The sequence below is a fragment of the Psammomys obesus genome, unplaced genomic scaffold (genome assembly GCF_907164565.1).
Source record: "Psammomys obesus unplaced genomic scaffold, mPsaObe1.curated_primary_1811, whole genome shotgun sequence".
Lineage (NCBI taxonomy): Eukaryota > Metazoa > Chordata > Mammalia > Rodentia > Muridae > Psammomys > Psammomys obesus.
Window position 1 is genome coordinate 26,925,758 of NW_026596040.1, and position 18,891 is coordinate 26,944,648.

General features: G+C 42.4%; 1 protein-coding gene across 1 annotated transcript in view; it reads right to left on the reverse strand.

The window, feature by feature from the left end:
• Ccbe1 (collagen and calcium binding EGF domains 1) overlaps positions 1-18,891 on the reverse strand; it is a 254,015-nt gene that overhangs the window by 91,306 nt on the left and 143,818 nt on the right. The window lies entirely within an intron of this gene.

Genomic DNA, 18,891 nt, shown 5'->3' on the forward strand with positions numbered 1-18,891 from the left:
CACCTGACTGCTGTTTTTAACACCTGAGAAAAGTCAATACTTGGAAGGACACTTGAAAAAGTGTTGTTTCTCACGTCAGTCCCTAAATAAGCACAAACCTTAAACACTTAAGTATGTCTTTAAAACCTTTAGATGACATTTCAAAAGCCACAGCACTCTGATGTCCAGCAGACTCTGAGCAAACTCATAAATGACCATTCACAAAACCCTTCTGGTAAGTTTTTGTTAGTGTGTGTGTGTGTGTGTGTAGAATGTGGAGAAGGTGAGACACAACAAGGTTAATAATAGTATGCTGAAGTCTTTCCTTCCAGCGATGGCACCAGTGATCTGCTCAGCTGCAATGTTGCGGGCACCCTGCAAAGAGGATCGTTGTAGGTGAGGGTGAAACAGCGATGCATATTTCTGAGCATCAGTGGCTTGCCGCACATGCTTTCGCAAGCTGTCTCAGGATCCTCGGGATCCTGTGAGGTAGCATAACTGCCCTACACACGGCAGAACCATTTCCATGACCTGGATCGAGTGTACCAGGCCCTGATGGGAGGAAGTTTGAACACAACTGATTTCAAGGTTCATGTCCTTCTGACCGTGGGAAGGCACTTTAGAATTTGAAGTGCAGAGACAGCAATTAAAACTTTCCTCCTGGAATAACAGTTATATAATGTGAAATGACTTGGGGGACTATCTAGGCTCTATTCATTTTTCTCATACACTATCAGTGACTCGCTAGAGGACAGCAGTTGCCTGGTGGCTGTCTGGCAGTTCTCCAGTGGCCACAGACTTCAGAACACTGTAATGAGGGTGAAGAGTCAGGAGCCAGAGTGAGACCGACATGAAAGGGAAGTGTTGCATTTGATTATTTCCTTTTCATAATATTTTGAAACCCTGATCCCCAGTCCCCCTTTCCCCTTCCCCAAGCTATTCTTGGCTTTCATCCTACTACATTTAATATATGATCAAACATAATTCCTACATAGAAAGCAGAAAGTAGATTATGACCAGAAATTGGATTTTATTATGGACACAGTATGTTCTAAAAAATTTGAGTGTTGGAATTCTATTAGGTTAAAGATAAAGCACTCATGATTCTGGAAGTACTTGAAAATAATTCCCCACCACTTCGGTTATGTAACTGGATTTGTCCTTTGAAATAAAAAAGCAAAAATGGAATTTAAACCAAAGTAAACATTCTCGGTGGAGGTCTTAAAATCGATTAACTGATCCCCCCCCAACAAGACTGAAGATCATGCAGCGTATGTAATTTCATTTTACTTTTAGCCCACATTTTATAGTCTCACATGCATAAATAGTAAATAGCTTGAGTTTTATTTTATTATATTTAAAGCTCTTTTGCTGCAGAAACTGGCCCCACATGAATTGACATGTATTGAATATGAGATCCATACGCACTACAACAACTGTTTATCAAGACCCATGTAATGACTATCAAGGTTAGATATCCCAACCTCCTACCCAGGCAGATTCTGCACATCCTGTAACAGAGTGAATCTGGGGGAATCTGCCTGGTCCTTTCTTCCACGCACCCTCCTTAGTCCGCTAGATCTAGTGTGGGTCTACGCCCAATGCCTGGGCCTAGTCTGGCTACCTACCTGTAGTACCAACCTCCCGGCTTGCCCCGCATCTAAGTTCCGAGCCAGCGCACATCCTCCATGATTCCGTGCACATAGAAAAGAAGCACAGAAGCACACACGGTAGCCCAAGTGGGGAGAAAGGCCTGGTGGGGAGGAAGGCCTGGCACCAAGATTTAGAAGGAGCCAAAGTCCCACATTCAAATGAAATGATTGATAATCCTCAGTTCCTATAAAGAGTAGCTAGGTCTATCTGGTTAAGAGAGCTGTGATAACTGACCCAAGAGTCGTTAATCCTCAGGGCAAACAAGAATTCACACTACTGTTTTTCTCAAAAATGAGGTCAGCAGTGTAATTAACCCTGAATGCTGAAAGGAAATGAGACAATGTCAATGTTGGTGTCACAGCCGATGGTGTCTGTGTCTGCGTCTGTGTGTCTTTGTCTATGTGTGTTAGGAACTCAACCCAAGGCCACTCTCCCGATAAGCCCATGCTCTGTCACTGGGCTCTATCCTCAGCAGCTGTAGCTACAACCGGACACTGCTCTCTGGTCATGTGTACTTGGTTCATAGATTTTTCTTTTTTGTAATAACTACAAAAACACAAGTTAAGAGCTCCAAGAATACACAATGGAATACTACTCAGCAATTAAAAACAAGGAAATCATGAATTTTGCAGGCAAATGGTGGGGTCTAGAAAAAATCATCCTGAGTGAGGTATCCCAAAAGCAGAAAGACACACATGGTATATACTCACTTATATAGACCTATAAGATAAGATAAAAATACTAAAATATGTACACCTAAAGAAGATAAACAAGAAAGAGATCAATCCTCATCTAGAAAGACAAAGGGGATGGACATTGGAAATAGGAGAAAACAAGTAACAGGACAGTAGCCTACCACAGAAGGCACCTGAAAGACTCTACCTAGCAGTGTATCAAAGCAGATGCTAAGACCCATAACCAAACCTTCGGCAGAGTGTAGGGAATCATATGAAGGAAGGAGGAATTAGTATATCCTAGAGGGGTCAGGGAGCCCCACAAGGTCCAAATATATCTGAGCACAGGGGGCTTCTATGAGACTGTTTATCCAACCAAGGACCATGCATGGATATAACCTACAACCCCTGCTCAGACATAGCCCATGGTGGCTCAGTATTCAAGTGAGTTCCCTAGTAAGGGGGACAGGAATTGTTTCTGACATGAACTCATGTGCTTCCCCTCCCCCCTGAGGGAGGAGCAGCCTTGCTTGGTCACAGATAAGGACATTGCAACCATCCTGAAGATTCCTGATAAGCTAGGGCCATACGGAAGGAGAGGAGGACACCCCGTCTCAGTGGGCTCGGAAGGGGGCAGGGAGGAGATGAGGGAGGGAGGGGAGGATTGGGAGGGAAAGAGAGAGAGGGCTACAGCTGGGATACAAGTGAATGTATAAAATTATTTAAAAATAAAAAAATATTAAAAAAAAAAGAGCTCCAAGAAAGAATCCACACTCAAAAGGGTGACAAACTGGAAGGTCCAGAATGATTAAGTATTAGTAAACAGACAGAAAACTAGAATTCCCATGCTGTTATCTCAGGCAAAATCAGCAGAATCGTGACTAACAGCTCACAATGCCTGGCCGTGATAAAAGTGCTTAGTTAGGCCCAGCACCTCTGCTCTTAACTGTATCGAGGACAAATGTAAGCACTTGCCCCACTAGGCACCACAGTAGCACATTTAAGAGCTGAAAAATTTGAAAGTATTCCAAAAGCTCATCAACCTATCATTTACTTGATATGTAAATACAAAAAAGCTCGTCAACCTATCATTTACATGACATGTAAATACAGAAAACAACCACGTTGTGATAGGCAACACCAGATACAAAAATGAGCTGCATAAGGACAGGACAAGCCAGGGCACAATGTATATATTCAAACAGGATAGCAGTTGTCATGAAGGAATACAAGTGCTCATGAAAATGACTAGAAACATTCAATTCAAATCTGGGAGACTGTGTTCAGTTGCTCTGAATAGTGAAGGGCATTGGTTCCAGGACATCCTGTGGAGAGTCAGAGGCATAAATGCTTGACTCTTTTCTATCAATACAGTCTCCTGTATTGTTCTTGTCTTCTGTGGACTGCCTAGAACATCTAATGCATGCAAATGCTTTGTAAATGGCTGTTAAGCTGTATTGTTGGAATAATTGCCAAGAACAATGTCCAAATTTGGACAGGTGTAATTTCATCAATATTTCCGGGCCAAGCTTGGTTGAATCATTGAGTGAAACCATTTGTACGGCTAGACTTATGTCAACTTGACATGTTAGTCCTTTTAGAAGGAGAAAGTGCAACTGAGGAAATAGCCCCATAGATCAGCCTGTGGGCAACCCTGTGGTATATTTTCTTGACTGATATTTGCTGTGGAAGGACCCAGCTCACTGTTGGTGGTACCACCACTGGGCAGATGGTCCTGAGTGCTATAAAGAACACAGGAAGCAGAGAGGAAAGTGGGAATGGCACATGGCTTTTGAAAACTCAAGGGCTACCCCCAGTAATGTACTTTCTTAGCAAGGCCTTACCATCTACATGTAGCCAAACACCACCAACAACTGGGGACCTAGTATGCAAATGACCAAGACCATGGCAGGACTTCAGGTTCAAAACACCACAGCTAGAGCTGTCCTTACATATTAGTGCTGATCCAGGGTAATAGTGTTTTCAGGAACACTATTATCCAGCCCTTATCTCTAAGTTTTAAACTCAGGTTCTGGGGATATTATATATCATAGTTTTTGATGACACAGTGCTAGACACACCAAGGTGACAGAGTGTGCTTTTTTATTTTTTAACCAGTAAATAAAGGACTCAGTATTCAATATGTCCACTCAAAAGGCATGTGGCTAATCTTTCTTCTGTTTTCAATATATGTTCTTATCTCACCCTTTAAACTTGAATGTGATAGACTTAATAAAATCCGACTCATGATACACACTTTCCCTCTGGTGTGCCTTGGGCAGGCAGGTCATTTAATCTCTTAGAAGCTACTTACTTTATCGGTAAATAGAAGTATTGATAGTGCTAACCTCTAGAAATAGACTCTGAGTTGTTTCTTAAAAATGTGAAGAGTACCTATAATACAGTAAACACAAAATACACTTTTAAAATAGACGTGCTTAAAAATATGCAATACTGGCAAAATAAGGTACTGTTTAGGAAAGCATTTTGATTTCCATTAAATGTGGCAAGTGGATAACATATCTAAAGATTTATGGTCTCATAAAATAAGGATGCCAAGAATAATATAAGCACATTAAAATCTAATATAGAATAGCTATAAAATGGATGAGTTCATTCTCAGAAAGTCCATGGTAAATTTCAGATGTATCCCAAGCTTCAAAGAACTTCGAGGGAGCGTTCATCTTCACTTGCCAAAACATATATACACCCTTGTTTTCTCTTAATTTTCATCCTGAATCATCTCTGATAAAGTTCTTATTCATCAGAGAAACTAAAGTCCATTTTTAAACATAATCACAAACAGGTTTCTATCTGCTATCATAACATGGCCAAGAACAATCAAACAGTGCCAACAAACCAAATACTGTAGCCAGTGTCTTCCAAACCCATCCCTTATGTCTTCTCTCTACATGAAATACACATTTCCTGGCTGTCATACTAAATATCAAGTTCCCCAAGGGACAATTTAATGACTCTGAAATAGTTGTGTTTACTTATGGGGAATACTAGCTAAACGGCACTGCACGTGACTCGTGACTCAATGTCTTGTGTGAAGGGGTGAAAACTGGACAGCCCTAAGAATGTCATATGTTCTGGAATCACTAGGGACATTTACTGGGAACTTCTTTCCTAGGGACGGGAGTGGCCTGTCAGGACGTCAGAGGCCTTTGGAAGACAGGTAGGTATGACGGCCTCCTGATTTCACCTTTCTTGTGCATAGTGGTGTGCCTGTCACCCTCTACCCTTGAAGGCTGTGACTTGTTTCTAACCAAGAGCTATGGCAAAGGTGACAGGGTGCCACTTCTGTACTTGAGCTATAAAAGCCTATGGCCTCCACTTACTGGCAAATGATCTCTGATGTCTTGTGGTTTGCATGCCTTGATGAAGCATGCAGCTATGCTGTAGAAACATGTTTGGCAAACAACTGGAGGTGGCCAGGAGCCAGAGAAAAACTGAGGGCCTTTGTCCAGCATCTCAAGAGACACTGAACCCTGCCAATAACTGAAGGACCTTGAAAGTTCTGTCTTCCTTGAGTGAACCATGAGGCAACCTCAACGTTACGACTGAGCTGACACATGCTATAACCTGGGAGAGACTCTAAGACAACACAAATTCTTTACCAACCAAAGCTAAACAGGAAAGTATGTACTGCTTTAAGTTGTCAGGTTGTGAGGTCGTTTGTTACATAGTAACAGATAACTAATAGAACTTCTAACATTTGGGTTTGGAGAGGTGGTTCAGCAGTTACGAGTGGGCACTGCTCTTGGAGAGGACCTAAGTTCTGTTCCCAGCACCCATGTTTGGCATCTCCAGTTACAACTGCCTGTGACTCCAGCTCCAGGGGATCTGAACGTTTTCCAGCTCTCACAGGCATCTGTTCTCATGTACACATGCCTCTACATAGACACATACACATACTTAAAACAACTTCCACCATCTAATGAAGAAAACCAGACAGAAAGTCAAATCAACATCACCCTGGTTCTCCAGGGCTGGTAAAACGGACCACACCCATACTTTCCCTCAGTGCATCACCTCTTCTTATCTGCTTGGAAACTGCAAAGGGAAACTTTAGTTCTCCCCCAAATTCTATTGTCTAAACATCCTTCAAAGCATACTCATTAAAAACCATGATGTTTAATATCAGTTATCATATTCTATGAGACCGTTATTGTTAAGTTTAACTTTCTACAAGTTATGTTTTGAGCACAGTACATCTCTTTGCTTTAAAAAATAAGTTTTGTAATAAATGGGTTTAGATTTTTTTCAAATTTTGCATGCCTTCGATCCACCCAAAATGATTCCACTTTGTAGATTCTCTTGTCTTTAGTGTCCTCATAAAAGCACCTGATTAATACATAACCTTAAACTCATTACATTCCAAGTTCTGAGACAAAGGGAACAAGAACATATTCATACATGGCTGATAAACATATACTTAATCATCTTTGAGAAACTGATAAGGAACTGACCGTTCCTTTTTCTCCTTCCTCTACCGAAGGAGAAAAAAACATTTCTGCAAGCCATTTGGGGTTGTTTTGAGTTTATTCTATTCCTTCTATTAGATCTAACCCAAAGGAGCCAACGCCTCAATCTCAACATCCTTAATTGAGTAAATTATAAACAGGACAAAGAAGGCAGCCCATTTTACATCTTATAAATAACTTGGGATAACAAATGGTCAGATAGGTTCCAATGAATGCACAGGTTCTGTCCCTGTTCATGTGACTGTGGTCAGAGCCAGCAGTGTGAGTGGGCGTAGGAAAGGGAAAGGTATATGCACTCAGTCCATTTTGAAGAGTTATAGGTCGTTTTCCAATTGTTTTAAACTGATTTAGGGTAAAGTGCCAATGTGGCCTCTTCTCCCCAATGATATTCCCCACAGAACTGCTTCCACGAACTAACTCCATCTATCTGTGCCACAAAAATCTTCTTCTTTTCTAATTTATGCTAAAAGAAAAAAAGACTCATCCTTCTACCATTTCATCCAGGACACCGCCATCCCCCTCTTTTGTGTTGCCTTTAACCTCTGCACTACAACACTGTAGTTTAATTATCTGCAACAGGGACTTCACGATGGTAAGGGCTGACATCTCTAATATCTTGGCTTTACCAAAATGTTTGGCAACTCATACTTTAAAAACAAACAAAAAAAACATCATAACGAAGATGCTAAGAAACAGTGTCTCTCTAGCTAGACTTCTGCAGTACAGTCGGTAGGCTGTTAGACAAGAATAAATCAACACTCAGCTGCTTTCCTCTTCCCCAAGGCAGGTTGTACTTGGAGTCTGAAGAGTCCAATGCCTTCACTGATAGGAATGCTGGGAAATTCATCTGAGTCCTCTGATAATTTCTCTCAATATCTAACCAGTGTGCTAGGGTGATGAACATGACATTACACCATAACCTTTCAGACATGTTTGCCTTTTATTAGTCCTGTTTCCAGCAGCTCTCCACAGCTAGCAAGATGGCAGAAAGAGCCTGTTCTGTAGTCTTTAAGTGCCTAGAGAAAATTAAACCATTATGAAGGTTCTACAACACCAAACCAAAAATAACAGGGAGCAAACTTATAACAATTTGTCTTATAACTTAGTAACGAAAGAGGCAGAAACCCTAGGTTCTGCAAATTAAATGGAGCTTCATGGTGAGAGAAAATATGAGAATGACCTGGGATTAAAATTGATTTACTGAAGGAAGTACTTGAAACTACGCTCCCGACTTTCTTAGAGAGGGTCTCTAGGCAGACAGCAACTTCAGCAGGCACATGGTGTTTGGGAGACTAACCATCCTGGACTCTATTGTTTTCAAATATGGATTTCTATTGCTTTTAATTTTGTTTACGGGTATGTACACCTTTGCTGGATATCTGTGTAGGTCAGAGGGGAAGATCCCCTAGTAGCTGAAGTTAATAGGTGGTTGTGAGCCATCTGATGGGGTTTCTTAACTGGACTTGGGTTCTCTGAAAAAGCAGTAAGCGTTTTTAATTGAGAGCCATCTCGAGGCTCACCTACCAAACGTTTGATTCAGGTCTTCCTGAGGACAGGATTCAGTCTTGGGTATCCCCACTCAAGGGTCATTGATAAATGAATAATTGGAGGTGTCCAGTGGAGATCATCAGTGAGCATCTAGGATGCAGGCCCATTGAGGAAGAGGAAAAGATTTCAGACAACAAAGACAGAATGACAGCTGAAGGGGGCAGAGGGCAGAAAGAGTGATAGAGAAAATGAATTACATTTCATTCCGCTGTTACTATGCAAAGTCCGCACCAGAGAGTCAAGCCACGGAAGAGAGCTCTGCTTCATTAAGCATCTTTCCCACAGCCACAGCTGTCCTTATAAGAACTGGTTTTTATGTGCACAGTCCTGAGATTGTGATCAAGGAAGGAACTGAATTATATCACATGTGCTGAGGCTGAAAACCTCCAGGAATTTAAGAGGCATTTGGGCAGTGTGAGATCCAACAAACTTTCCCAACACATTCTAAAAGGCCTCTAAACACACTGTCCATGAAACATAGAAATTTTCTCTAACACAAAGGCAGACTCTTATTTCCCATTGCAAATCTAAAGGCTTACAGATGAGGTATCAACTAGATGACGACACATTTGTGAAATTACACAAATGGATATCTTGGGAGAATAACCAAGAAGGAGCAGCAGACGTGATGCTCCTGCCTGCCTTGGAATAAAAGAGTTTTTCTTGATGGTCTACTGCTTTGAGTGTGTCTGAAAATGAAAGTACTAAAGCAGGCCAGTGCTGTTGGAAAGAATTTATGTAACAGTGCTGTGAAACAAAGCCAGGACCAGAAAGTACAAGAGAGCACCTGAGGCACGTGTGGGTGGCTCTGCAATGGCAAAGCCTTGCTTTTCAAGTACCATTTTTGCCCCTTGAATAGAAATCCTTGTTGTTCAAGGGCCCTCACAGAAGAACCCCATGGAACTCAGACTTCCAGTGCCCTCCTTGGCTATATCCCTCTTCTTGTGGCTGCAGCTGAGCCCTTTGTTACTGGTACACTCTCAAACCCCACTAAGAAGGACTGATTCATCCAAGATTCCACCAAACTCATGCCACTCAGTAGCGACCTTTCTTTCCAACCCTGCCTGCCTTTAAACATTGTTTTAAAGGAACAAGCCAGCAAACATATCTAGGTTTCATTTTGGATGCCGTCTTAGAAAGACTCATTTATTTTTATTTTTTAAAAATTTTTATTTAACTTTTATTAATTACACTTTATTCACTTTGTATCCCCCCATAAGCCCCTCCCTTCCCCCTTCCCCCCCTTCTTTACGAATGCCCTTCCCCAAGTCCATTGATAGGGGAGGTCCTCCTCTCCTTCTTTCTGATCTTAGTCTATCAGTTCTCATCAGAAGTGGTTGCATTGTCATCTTCTGTGGCCTGGTAAGGCTGCTCCTCCCTCAGGGGGAGGTGATCAAAGAGCAGGCCAATCAGATTATGTCAGTGGCAGTCCCTCTTCCCATTACTATGTAACCCACTTGGACACTGAACTGCCATGGGCTACATCTGTGCAGGGGTTCTAGGTTATCTCCATGAATAGTCCTTGGTTGGAGTATGAGTCTCTGGGAAGTTCCCTGTGTTGAATTCCTAACGACTTCATAGTCCACTAGGATCTGAATCACCTGAGAGCCAATTAAAAATGCAAAGCCTGGGACCATGCTCTTGATTGGCAGGAAGCTATAATTCCACACAAATTACTTCCTGTGGAGCCCAACATGAATGATTTGTGAAGGGCACCCAAACAACCCAGCTAAAGAATCTAGAACTATGCCAGGGTCACACCAATACCTGTGTTTAGGTGAAGAGCTTTCAGTGAAAATGCAATATAATATTAAAGCGTATTTTTTATTTTCTACCCTAAAAGGACTTAAAATAAATCACCGTAGCTAATACTTCAAGATGTGAAAAGGAGGAACTGGAAAGATGGCTTAGCAGTTAAAAGAGCATGCACTGCTCTTGTATACAGTAGGACCTGAATCCAGTTCCTAGCACCTACAAGCAATGGTAACTTCAGCTACCGGGAATCTGATACCCTCTTCTGGCCTCCACAGGTAACTGCACTCACATGCCCACCACACACACATAACTGAGATGTAACAAGGAAACAGTTGGCTGTGTATCTAAGCTAAGTGATACCTCTTAGGAAACCATGAAAACGGTTAAGACCAACACTAAGGACAAAGATTATAGATACAAAAGTAGCGTGTAATTATCTGACAGCAAGAACACAGGGTCAGACTCTGAGAGGAGTCTCCGTGTGTGTCCACAAATAGTCCCATCTTTCATTAAAAATACAAAAGCTACCACACATATATCATGGAAGCAGATTTTAGGGATTTTTTTTTTCAGTTTATGAAAATAACAACCCTTTTCCTCCTACTGGTTTCCCTTGTCCAGCCTTAATATGAGGGGAGGTGCCTAGCCTTATTTGCAACTTGACATGCCATGTTTGGCTGATATCTCTGGGAGGCTGCCCTTTTCCCAAAGGGAAATGGAGGTGGAATGGATGAAGAGCAGAGGTGGGGGCACACCTGGAAAAAGAGGAGGGAGAGGAAGCTGCAGTCTGGATATAATATACGAGAGAACAAATTTAAGAAATTAAATTAAAATAAAAGATTTGAATTGAAAAAAAAAACTACTTAGGAAATGAAATATTGCACATGAATTCAAATTCGTAGACTACATACAGAACAAAAACTGTAACAGGAGGCTGATTGCTGAGCCTCATAGGAACCCTGTCACTTTAATGAAAGCATTAGTTCTATATTGGGTAATTCCCTAAAAGGGGAAGGTCAGGGTCAAGCTGACTTTTGTGCTACCTTTGATCTTCCATGAAATGTCACTGAGCCTCTCCACGGCACCATTAACAATAGTGTGTTATCAGCTACAAATGCGTTGGTTTAAGTCGCCCTTTTAAAATATATTATAGAGGGTTTTTTAAAATTATTTTTGGTGTGTGTGTGTGTGTGTGTGTGTGTGTGTGTGTATGTTGGGGTATGTGTATAAGATGTGCTACACAGGTGACTGTGAGCCGCCCAACGTGGATGCTGGGGACCCAGCTCGGTCCTCCGCAAGAGCAGTAAGTAGATGTTCTTCACCTCTGAGCATCTATCCACCTCCACCCACTTTATTTCTAAGCGATTTAAAGAACTTAACTCTCCACTAAGAAATGAAAACTATCAGCCTATACACCGTTTTCCTTATGAAAATGGTGAGATTCAATGACATCCTGCAAATGTCTCTTCAAATTGATTGAGGTTCACCCTTATGAACTTCCCACCCTTGTGACATCTGGTTCTTTGGACAGAAAGTTCTTTTTGTTTTGTTCTGATTTTTGTTTGTTTGTTTGTTTGTTTGTTTGTTTTTAAGCAGTCATCACAGTTTATTCTGTAATGCTATCAAGAGAGAACCCCCATCATGATGGACATAAGGCAGACAAAGAAGTGACTTGCTGAATGCATTCTTTATAGAGACAAAACAAACAAAACAAAACAAAAAACAGGTTTCGTAAGATCTGTGGGAAGTAGGGCTTGTGGTATACCAACAATCATTCATCCCTCTACTTCAAGCAGGAAGCTGGAGGGGGGTTGTTTTTGTTTCTGTTTTTCTTCCAAGTCCATTTTGTTGTATTTTAAGTTTCTACGTATAGTCTTGTGTTGGCAGGTCTATGCAGCTTTGCAGGGCGGGTAACATGCTGTGCATGGGCTGACGGGATGTTTAAGCCATCCATCATCCTAACCTTCTCATTTCTTTGTGATGAGAACATTAGGCTACTTTCCTCTGGCTATTTTGATTTATATCACGAGATCCCGTTAACTGTAATCACCCTCCTGCGTAACTGAACACCAGAATTTATTGGAGTATAACCTTGTACTAGTCATCTCCACCCACGGCTCCTGGTAACCCCCGCTCTCCTCCTCTACTTCCAGGGGCTCAGCTTTTCCCGACTCTACATGTGCATGAGATCTTGTAGAATTTGTGTGTGACAGATTTTTTTTTCTTTCCATTTTTTCTCCCCCATTTTTGCCCCCCAACCCCCATCATTTTCACTGATGTCAAATAAAGAGTGTCACAACGCAAAGATTTGGAGATCTTTTTCATTGTTTTTAATTATGTGTATGTGTATTGGGAGGGGGTGTCAGCCGAGGCTAGAGATATTTGGTACCCCTGGAGCTGGAGTTACAGGTAGCTGTGAGCCCCCTGACATAGGGTGGGAACCAAACTCTGGTCCTCTGCATGAGCAGTATGTACTCTTAACCACTGAGCCATCTCTCCAGCCTTAAATGTAAAAATACCATGGTCTCTTTATTAAAGAGATGTGGGAATGAAGAGGGAAACTGGATGACAGTGATGTGTTCTTGTAGCAGAACGAAATCTGTGAAAGAAACGGTTCAGACATCCCACCATAGACTTCGTCTTGGCATTACTCTACTTCCATACTACACCTTCTGGGAAGGCTTTGGGTTTGATATGAGCCCATTTCCATATCTGTATTAAGTAGTACAGTGAATAGGTTATAAAAATGGGTATCACTGAGTATGGTATCACATGTGTTTAATCACATGTCACCACTTGGGAGGCAGAGTTAAGCAAATCTCTGAGTTTGAGGCCAGGCTCGTTTGCATAGTGAGTTTCAAGCAAACTGGAGTGGCTATACAGTCACTGATGAAAAAGAAAACAAACAAACAAAAAATGGTGCCACCTCCAACCTCTCAAAAGCCAGGTCCTTTAGTTTTCACCAGAGCCCTGAATCTACCCGAACTTCCCTTTCCAAGAACACTCTCCTAGTTCCACATCTAGCCTGAGTTCCACATCCAGGGCCCTGGACCAGTCTGATCAATCCCACCCATGCTGCCCCCAACCTTCAGATTAAAACAGAAGACCCAAACAGGAGTACACAAAACTACAGAACTCTAACATTAGGCAAAGATGCACCTCCCCCCCCACACACACACCACCACCAAAAATAACAACAAACAACCCATACTCTGGAGAAAAGACAGCACCTTCTACAAATGGTGCCTGGAAAACTGGATGTTTTAGATCCATATCTATTACCTTGTACAAAATCTAACTCCAAATGGATCAAAGATCTCAAAGTGAAACTTAGTACACTGAACTGCTAGCAGTAAATATAGGTAGTTCTGTACAAGATGTGAGTGTAGAAAGGAAATTTCTGAATAGGATCCCATTTGTCCGGGAACTAAGGCCAACAATAAGTGGAACCTCATAAAACTAAAATATTTCTGCACGGCTAAAGAAACAATAAATTGAGTGAAGAGGAAGCTTAAAGAATGGGAGAATCCTTGCCATCTATACATCCAACAGATGTTTAATATCCAGACTACAGAAGGAACTAAAAAAAAAAAAAGTCAAAACAAACAAATTGGCCACAGATATGAACAAAGAGTTCCCTAAAGAAGAACCAAAAATAATTAAAAACTGTCTCAAAGCATGTCTAACATCCTTAGCAATTAGGGAGTTGCAAATCAAAACAACTTTGAGATTTTGTCTTATCTCTGTCAGAAGGGCAAAGATCAAGAAAACAACCAACAAAAAGTGCTGGAGGGGATATGAAAGAGGGAAACGTCATTCACTGGAAATCAATGTGAGGAACTCTCAAAAAGCTGAAAATAAATCTATGCATAATGCACTATGAGAATGCTGTGGAAATACTTTCATGTGGAGAAATGGAATTTCCAATTCATGAACATTTTAAATTGGAGATGTGCTGTTAAGTAATTCTTTTCTTGAGTCATGCTAATTTACAGGCTCCATAAGGTTGTAAACACTAGATATTACCCGAGCATGCGGGAATGTATGGATTTACCTGTGTTGTGTGCTCGGTCCCTTGTCCTAGCGTAAACAGTGGCCTCAGCTTTATCTGCATTACTTTAACAATTTTTTATATTTTTGTATTTATTAACCCCTTCCCATTTCTCCAGCAAATTGTCTGTGCGTATACTGAGTCTCCAGCTGCTGCAGCTTCTACTGAATCACACCTCAGATTCATGCACCTGTGTTCTCACATCCTACCTGGGCTCTGGGAGTGGCCTTCGTCATATGGCTTGATCTGGCCGATCGAAAATCAGGAACCTAACAGAGGCATGGTAAGTACGTTCTCAATGAGTTATTTCCTTGGGAAGCTTGGCCCTTAGAATTCTAAGCTACCATGCAAAGCTCAGCTTTGCCTCAGAAAGCCTCCACAGAGAAACAAATGTTTGGTTGTTTCAGTTACCCTAGCTGAGACCCCGGACATAGAAATGAAGAAGCAATCTTGATGACTGAGCCCCACTCAGCACGATAGCAGGGAGAACCACCCAACGGAGCTTAGAGCCTCAGATTATACACTAAAGAGATGTGACTGAACCACATATAAGGTACTTCGTTCAAAAGACGTTGATCCTGAAACAAAAGCTTTGATCTATTTTTGTTACTTTTAATCCTTTCTGCTCTGGTAGTAATTCTTATTTGAGGAATATTAGTCTGTTGTTGATTGTACATTCTCTAAATATTTTCCCAAATATCTGAATAAAAGCACATTAATCTTCTGAAGGAAAAATGTCTATGAAGTCAAACGTCAGTTTTCCAGGTTTTATGCCTATAATTAATGTTTTCAAACTGCTGTCAAAATTAATAGAGCTTTGAGTTTTCCACAGACTCCCCATTTTTTTCCAGCCTTTTCCCACCCAAATTTCCAGAATTTGTTGCCTTCTTGTTCTAAGAAAGAATACTTCCTGAAAGGCTACTGCCATGCTCCTCCAACTGCAATTACATCCAGTCAATTGTTCATAATTTGTGGGCATTTCTAAATGTAAGGGGCTGGAGAAACAGCTCAGCAGTGAAGAGCACATGCTGCTCTTGCAGAGGATCCAAGTCCAGGTCCCAGCCCCATGCTAGGTGATTCATTATCACCTGTAACTCCAGCTCTAAGGACTCTGGTACTTCTTCTGGTCTCTTTGGGCCAGAATTCATTGCATGTACCTATACCTTCTGCTGTACACATATGTACACAATTAGAAATAAAACATGTGTTCAAATACATTACTAAGATATGAGCATCTTTAAGGTATGTAAGAGATTCTTTTTGCTTGTTTTTTTTTTTTTCCGAGACAGGGTATCTCTGTGTAGCCTTGGCTGTCCTGGATTCGATTTGTAGACCAGGGTGTTCTCAAACTCAACAGAGATCTGCCTGCCTTTGCCTCCCTGAGTGCTGGGATTACAGGTGTGCGCCACCCCGGCCTAGTGTATAAAATATTCCTTAATGTATGTTGGAAACATACATTTACACAAGTAAAATTAATTCCCAATCAGGTGTGGTGGCATGTGACAGTAAATGCAACGCTGCAGGAGGCTGAAGCATAAGGACGAGCAATTAAAGCCCAGCTCAATACACAGCAAGTCTGAGAGCAGTCTGTGTTTCACGATGCTCCTTCCACCCCCACCACCACCCGGAGCAAAAATGCTTGCACTGGCAAAGTCAGTTACACAAAGCATTAACACACAGTCATTAGCCATGGATAGTTGACATTCCGTATGAACAAAGATGTGGTCACAGCCGTAACTCGAGGTCAGAAACGGAAGTTGGAACGTGGGAGGGACTGGCTTGTGTGTTGACCCCCACAAGGTCATGGAATCTGAATGTAAAGCTGACACATGTGAGCCATTAGGAAGAGAGAGCTTTAGGCACAGAGTCCTAGAGGGAAGAGGTGTGTGTGTGTGTGTGTCTGTGTGTCTGTGTGACAGCAAGTTGTCATAAAGGTCACTTGGAACCCTGTTAAGGGAGGCATCTAACAGCAGATTAAGGAGTGTGGCCTTAATTAGCTGGGAGCTGTCTGTGAGATCTGTTACAAAGATTAACCAGGGATGACACCGTTAAAAGAAGGGAGGAAGGCTATTAGTCAAGTATTGTGAAGTTCCAAGTGAGAATTATGGGAGGATTCTTCAGTGTTGATGCTGAAGAAAAGGGAGGGAGAAAAGAGTGGGGTGAGAACAGGAAGGACTGACATTTCCACATAAAATCAGAAGGGCTTGGTAAAGACTCCTGAGGCCTGTGCTATCTGAGAGCAACAGCAGATAGACATCTCAGGAATTTTCATCTGCGATAAGGAACCTCATCTACACCAGCCCATAGCTTCCACAGTTCTGCCGGACACAGGACAGTTTTGATTCCTGAAACTTACTCTTGAAAGTCATACCAATAAAAGTCTTGGTTTTGGTGGTTATCTGCCTACTTTGACCACTCCGCCTGTGACACTCTTTGCCTCCAGTTCCCTGAGGAGAAGAAGCTGGGTGAGCAACACCTACAGAGGAAACTTTGGGAAGCAGCACCTATGCACAGAGACACTCTGAAATTAAAGGCAAATCCCACTGCTGATTCAGACATCCATCGTGCCTTTAAGAGATTCTGCAGATATATGCCTCAAAGGCCCCACTCTTCGATACTCAACATTGTCCATAGAAGGCTCTCAGAATCAGGGAAGTGGCTATTCCTTCTCCTCTCTTAAGAGTGTATAACTTCAGGAAGGTTATCAATCCCTCCAACATTCTGAGGTGGTTCCTGATGCTGCACATATGTTCTTTTCCTCTTCTGGAGACCTGCCCTCCTACTAACAAGTCCCAGGTGACATGCTGCAGCCAAAAAGCTAGACAAGTCCACAAGAGAGTGTGTGTGGTGAGTGCATCTGTAGATCTGAGAGTTTCCCAGTCATGGACACTTGACACTGCTTCAATGTTCTACTGGCCAAAAACTTGGTTAAAACCAAGGAATGGCTAAGCATTTGGTTGAAGTAGTTTGTGTGTATATGTCTCTGTGTGTGATGTGTCTGTGTGTGTTGTGGAGGAGGAGAGCTGTGGAGCAGGGGAGGCATTCCAGAGCAAGAGTGAGGTCAAGACATGTCCAACCCCCCAAAATCTCATCTTGAGACTGGCAGGAGTAAGCCTGCCCCCTTCCTGTTCTGGGCCTGCATGTCCTGGTGCATGCAGCCTTGCGACCCCCACCTCTGCCACCCTTGAGGTAGTCATGTGGCCTGATGGCCAGGTTTCAGGTTAAACTTCCACTCCCTTTCTAAGAACATATCCAGCGAGCACCCAGAATTGCTCTTCATGCAAATGAAGCATTCCCAGCACCTCAGCCCCAGCCAGGGATGTACATTCACCCTCAAGGCCCTACCCACTTCCCCAGGGTTAATACGGCCATTGTTTCCTCAATAAAGGGAGCTGTCTCACTGAAAACTGTCTCCTATGTTCACATCGGCCGAGATCCTGCCTGCACACCCTCCTCTCCCTTCCCCTCCCTCAACCCTCCCCCTGCCAAGCTTCACCCCCTTCAGCCGGCCTGGTGTGCAATGTGTGTGCTTGTATACTCTGAGGGGAGAAGCAAACCTGGGGCGGCAGTGTGTCTCCCTATGTGTCCGTGTATATGATGTGTCTCTGTGTGTATGTCTTTCTGTGTGTGTCGGTACCTCTGTGTGTCTGTGTGTATGACTGTGTGTGTCATGTATGTGTCTGTGTATATTGTCTCCGTGTGTGTCTATTTGTGTGTCTCTGTATATCTGTGTGTATAGTGTCTGTGTGTCTTTGTGTGCTATGTATGTCTCTATGTGCATATTTTAAATCAGCTTGTTTTGAAGGAACAGGCTCAATTAGCTTACTGGCAGGTCCTCTGTAACTTTTTAGTTGGGGTGAAGATGACCTAATGATTGGCAGGAAATCATCTCTACTCTCATCTTTAAGAAAGATGAAGAACAAATAAGACATAAGTGGGAAACTGAGGTTGCCTGTCTAGATTCCTGCTGAGTTCATGCCCTTCCTTACATATGGTTCTCTTTCAGTATCTCTGATAAGCTTAGCCCAACTTTAAAGGCTCCTCAGGCCTCAGTCAAGTGAGGAATGGTGATCTGAGCAGGAAGAGATGGGCCACGAGTACTGTGATGGCCAGCAGAAACCAAACATAGCTCCTGTGGCTCCCAGGACCAGAGACAGAAAGGAAAAGACTTCTGCAGTGGTGCTTGCTGTTGTTCTGTAGCTACATATTGTCACAGTGCCTCCCAGATTACAACCTACCACCAAGGACGCTTGTCCATGTTATATAAGCAGCCAAGAAGATCAGACAACGTAGGCCTTACACAGGTAACAAATGAGAAGCCATTTTAAGAGCAAAGTAGGTTGGACTGGAGATATCGAATGCAAGTGGGCAGATGGGCATGGAACACCAGTGGGAGTTTGGATAAAACGGCCACACAGAAGTGACAATGAAGGAACATGGTTTTCATGATATTCTTGGCCAGGGCCAGCTGCATGCTTCTATTAGACCAGGAAAGAATATAGGGACACTCAAGATCTTAAAACTCAAACATATTTCTCTGGTGGGAATGAAAACATGAGAATTTGAACGGGAGCCAAAGAGTATTTGAAGAGATGGAGTTGAACACCATAACACCATGTAGGTGGGTAGTAGAAAAATGAAGGAAGGGGAAAGATGGTAAGTTGTTCATGGCTATGGTCAAACACAACAGAAACAACCTAAGGGAAGGCTTATTGAAACTGGTGTTTCACAAGGTTATCCC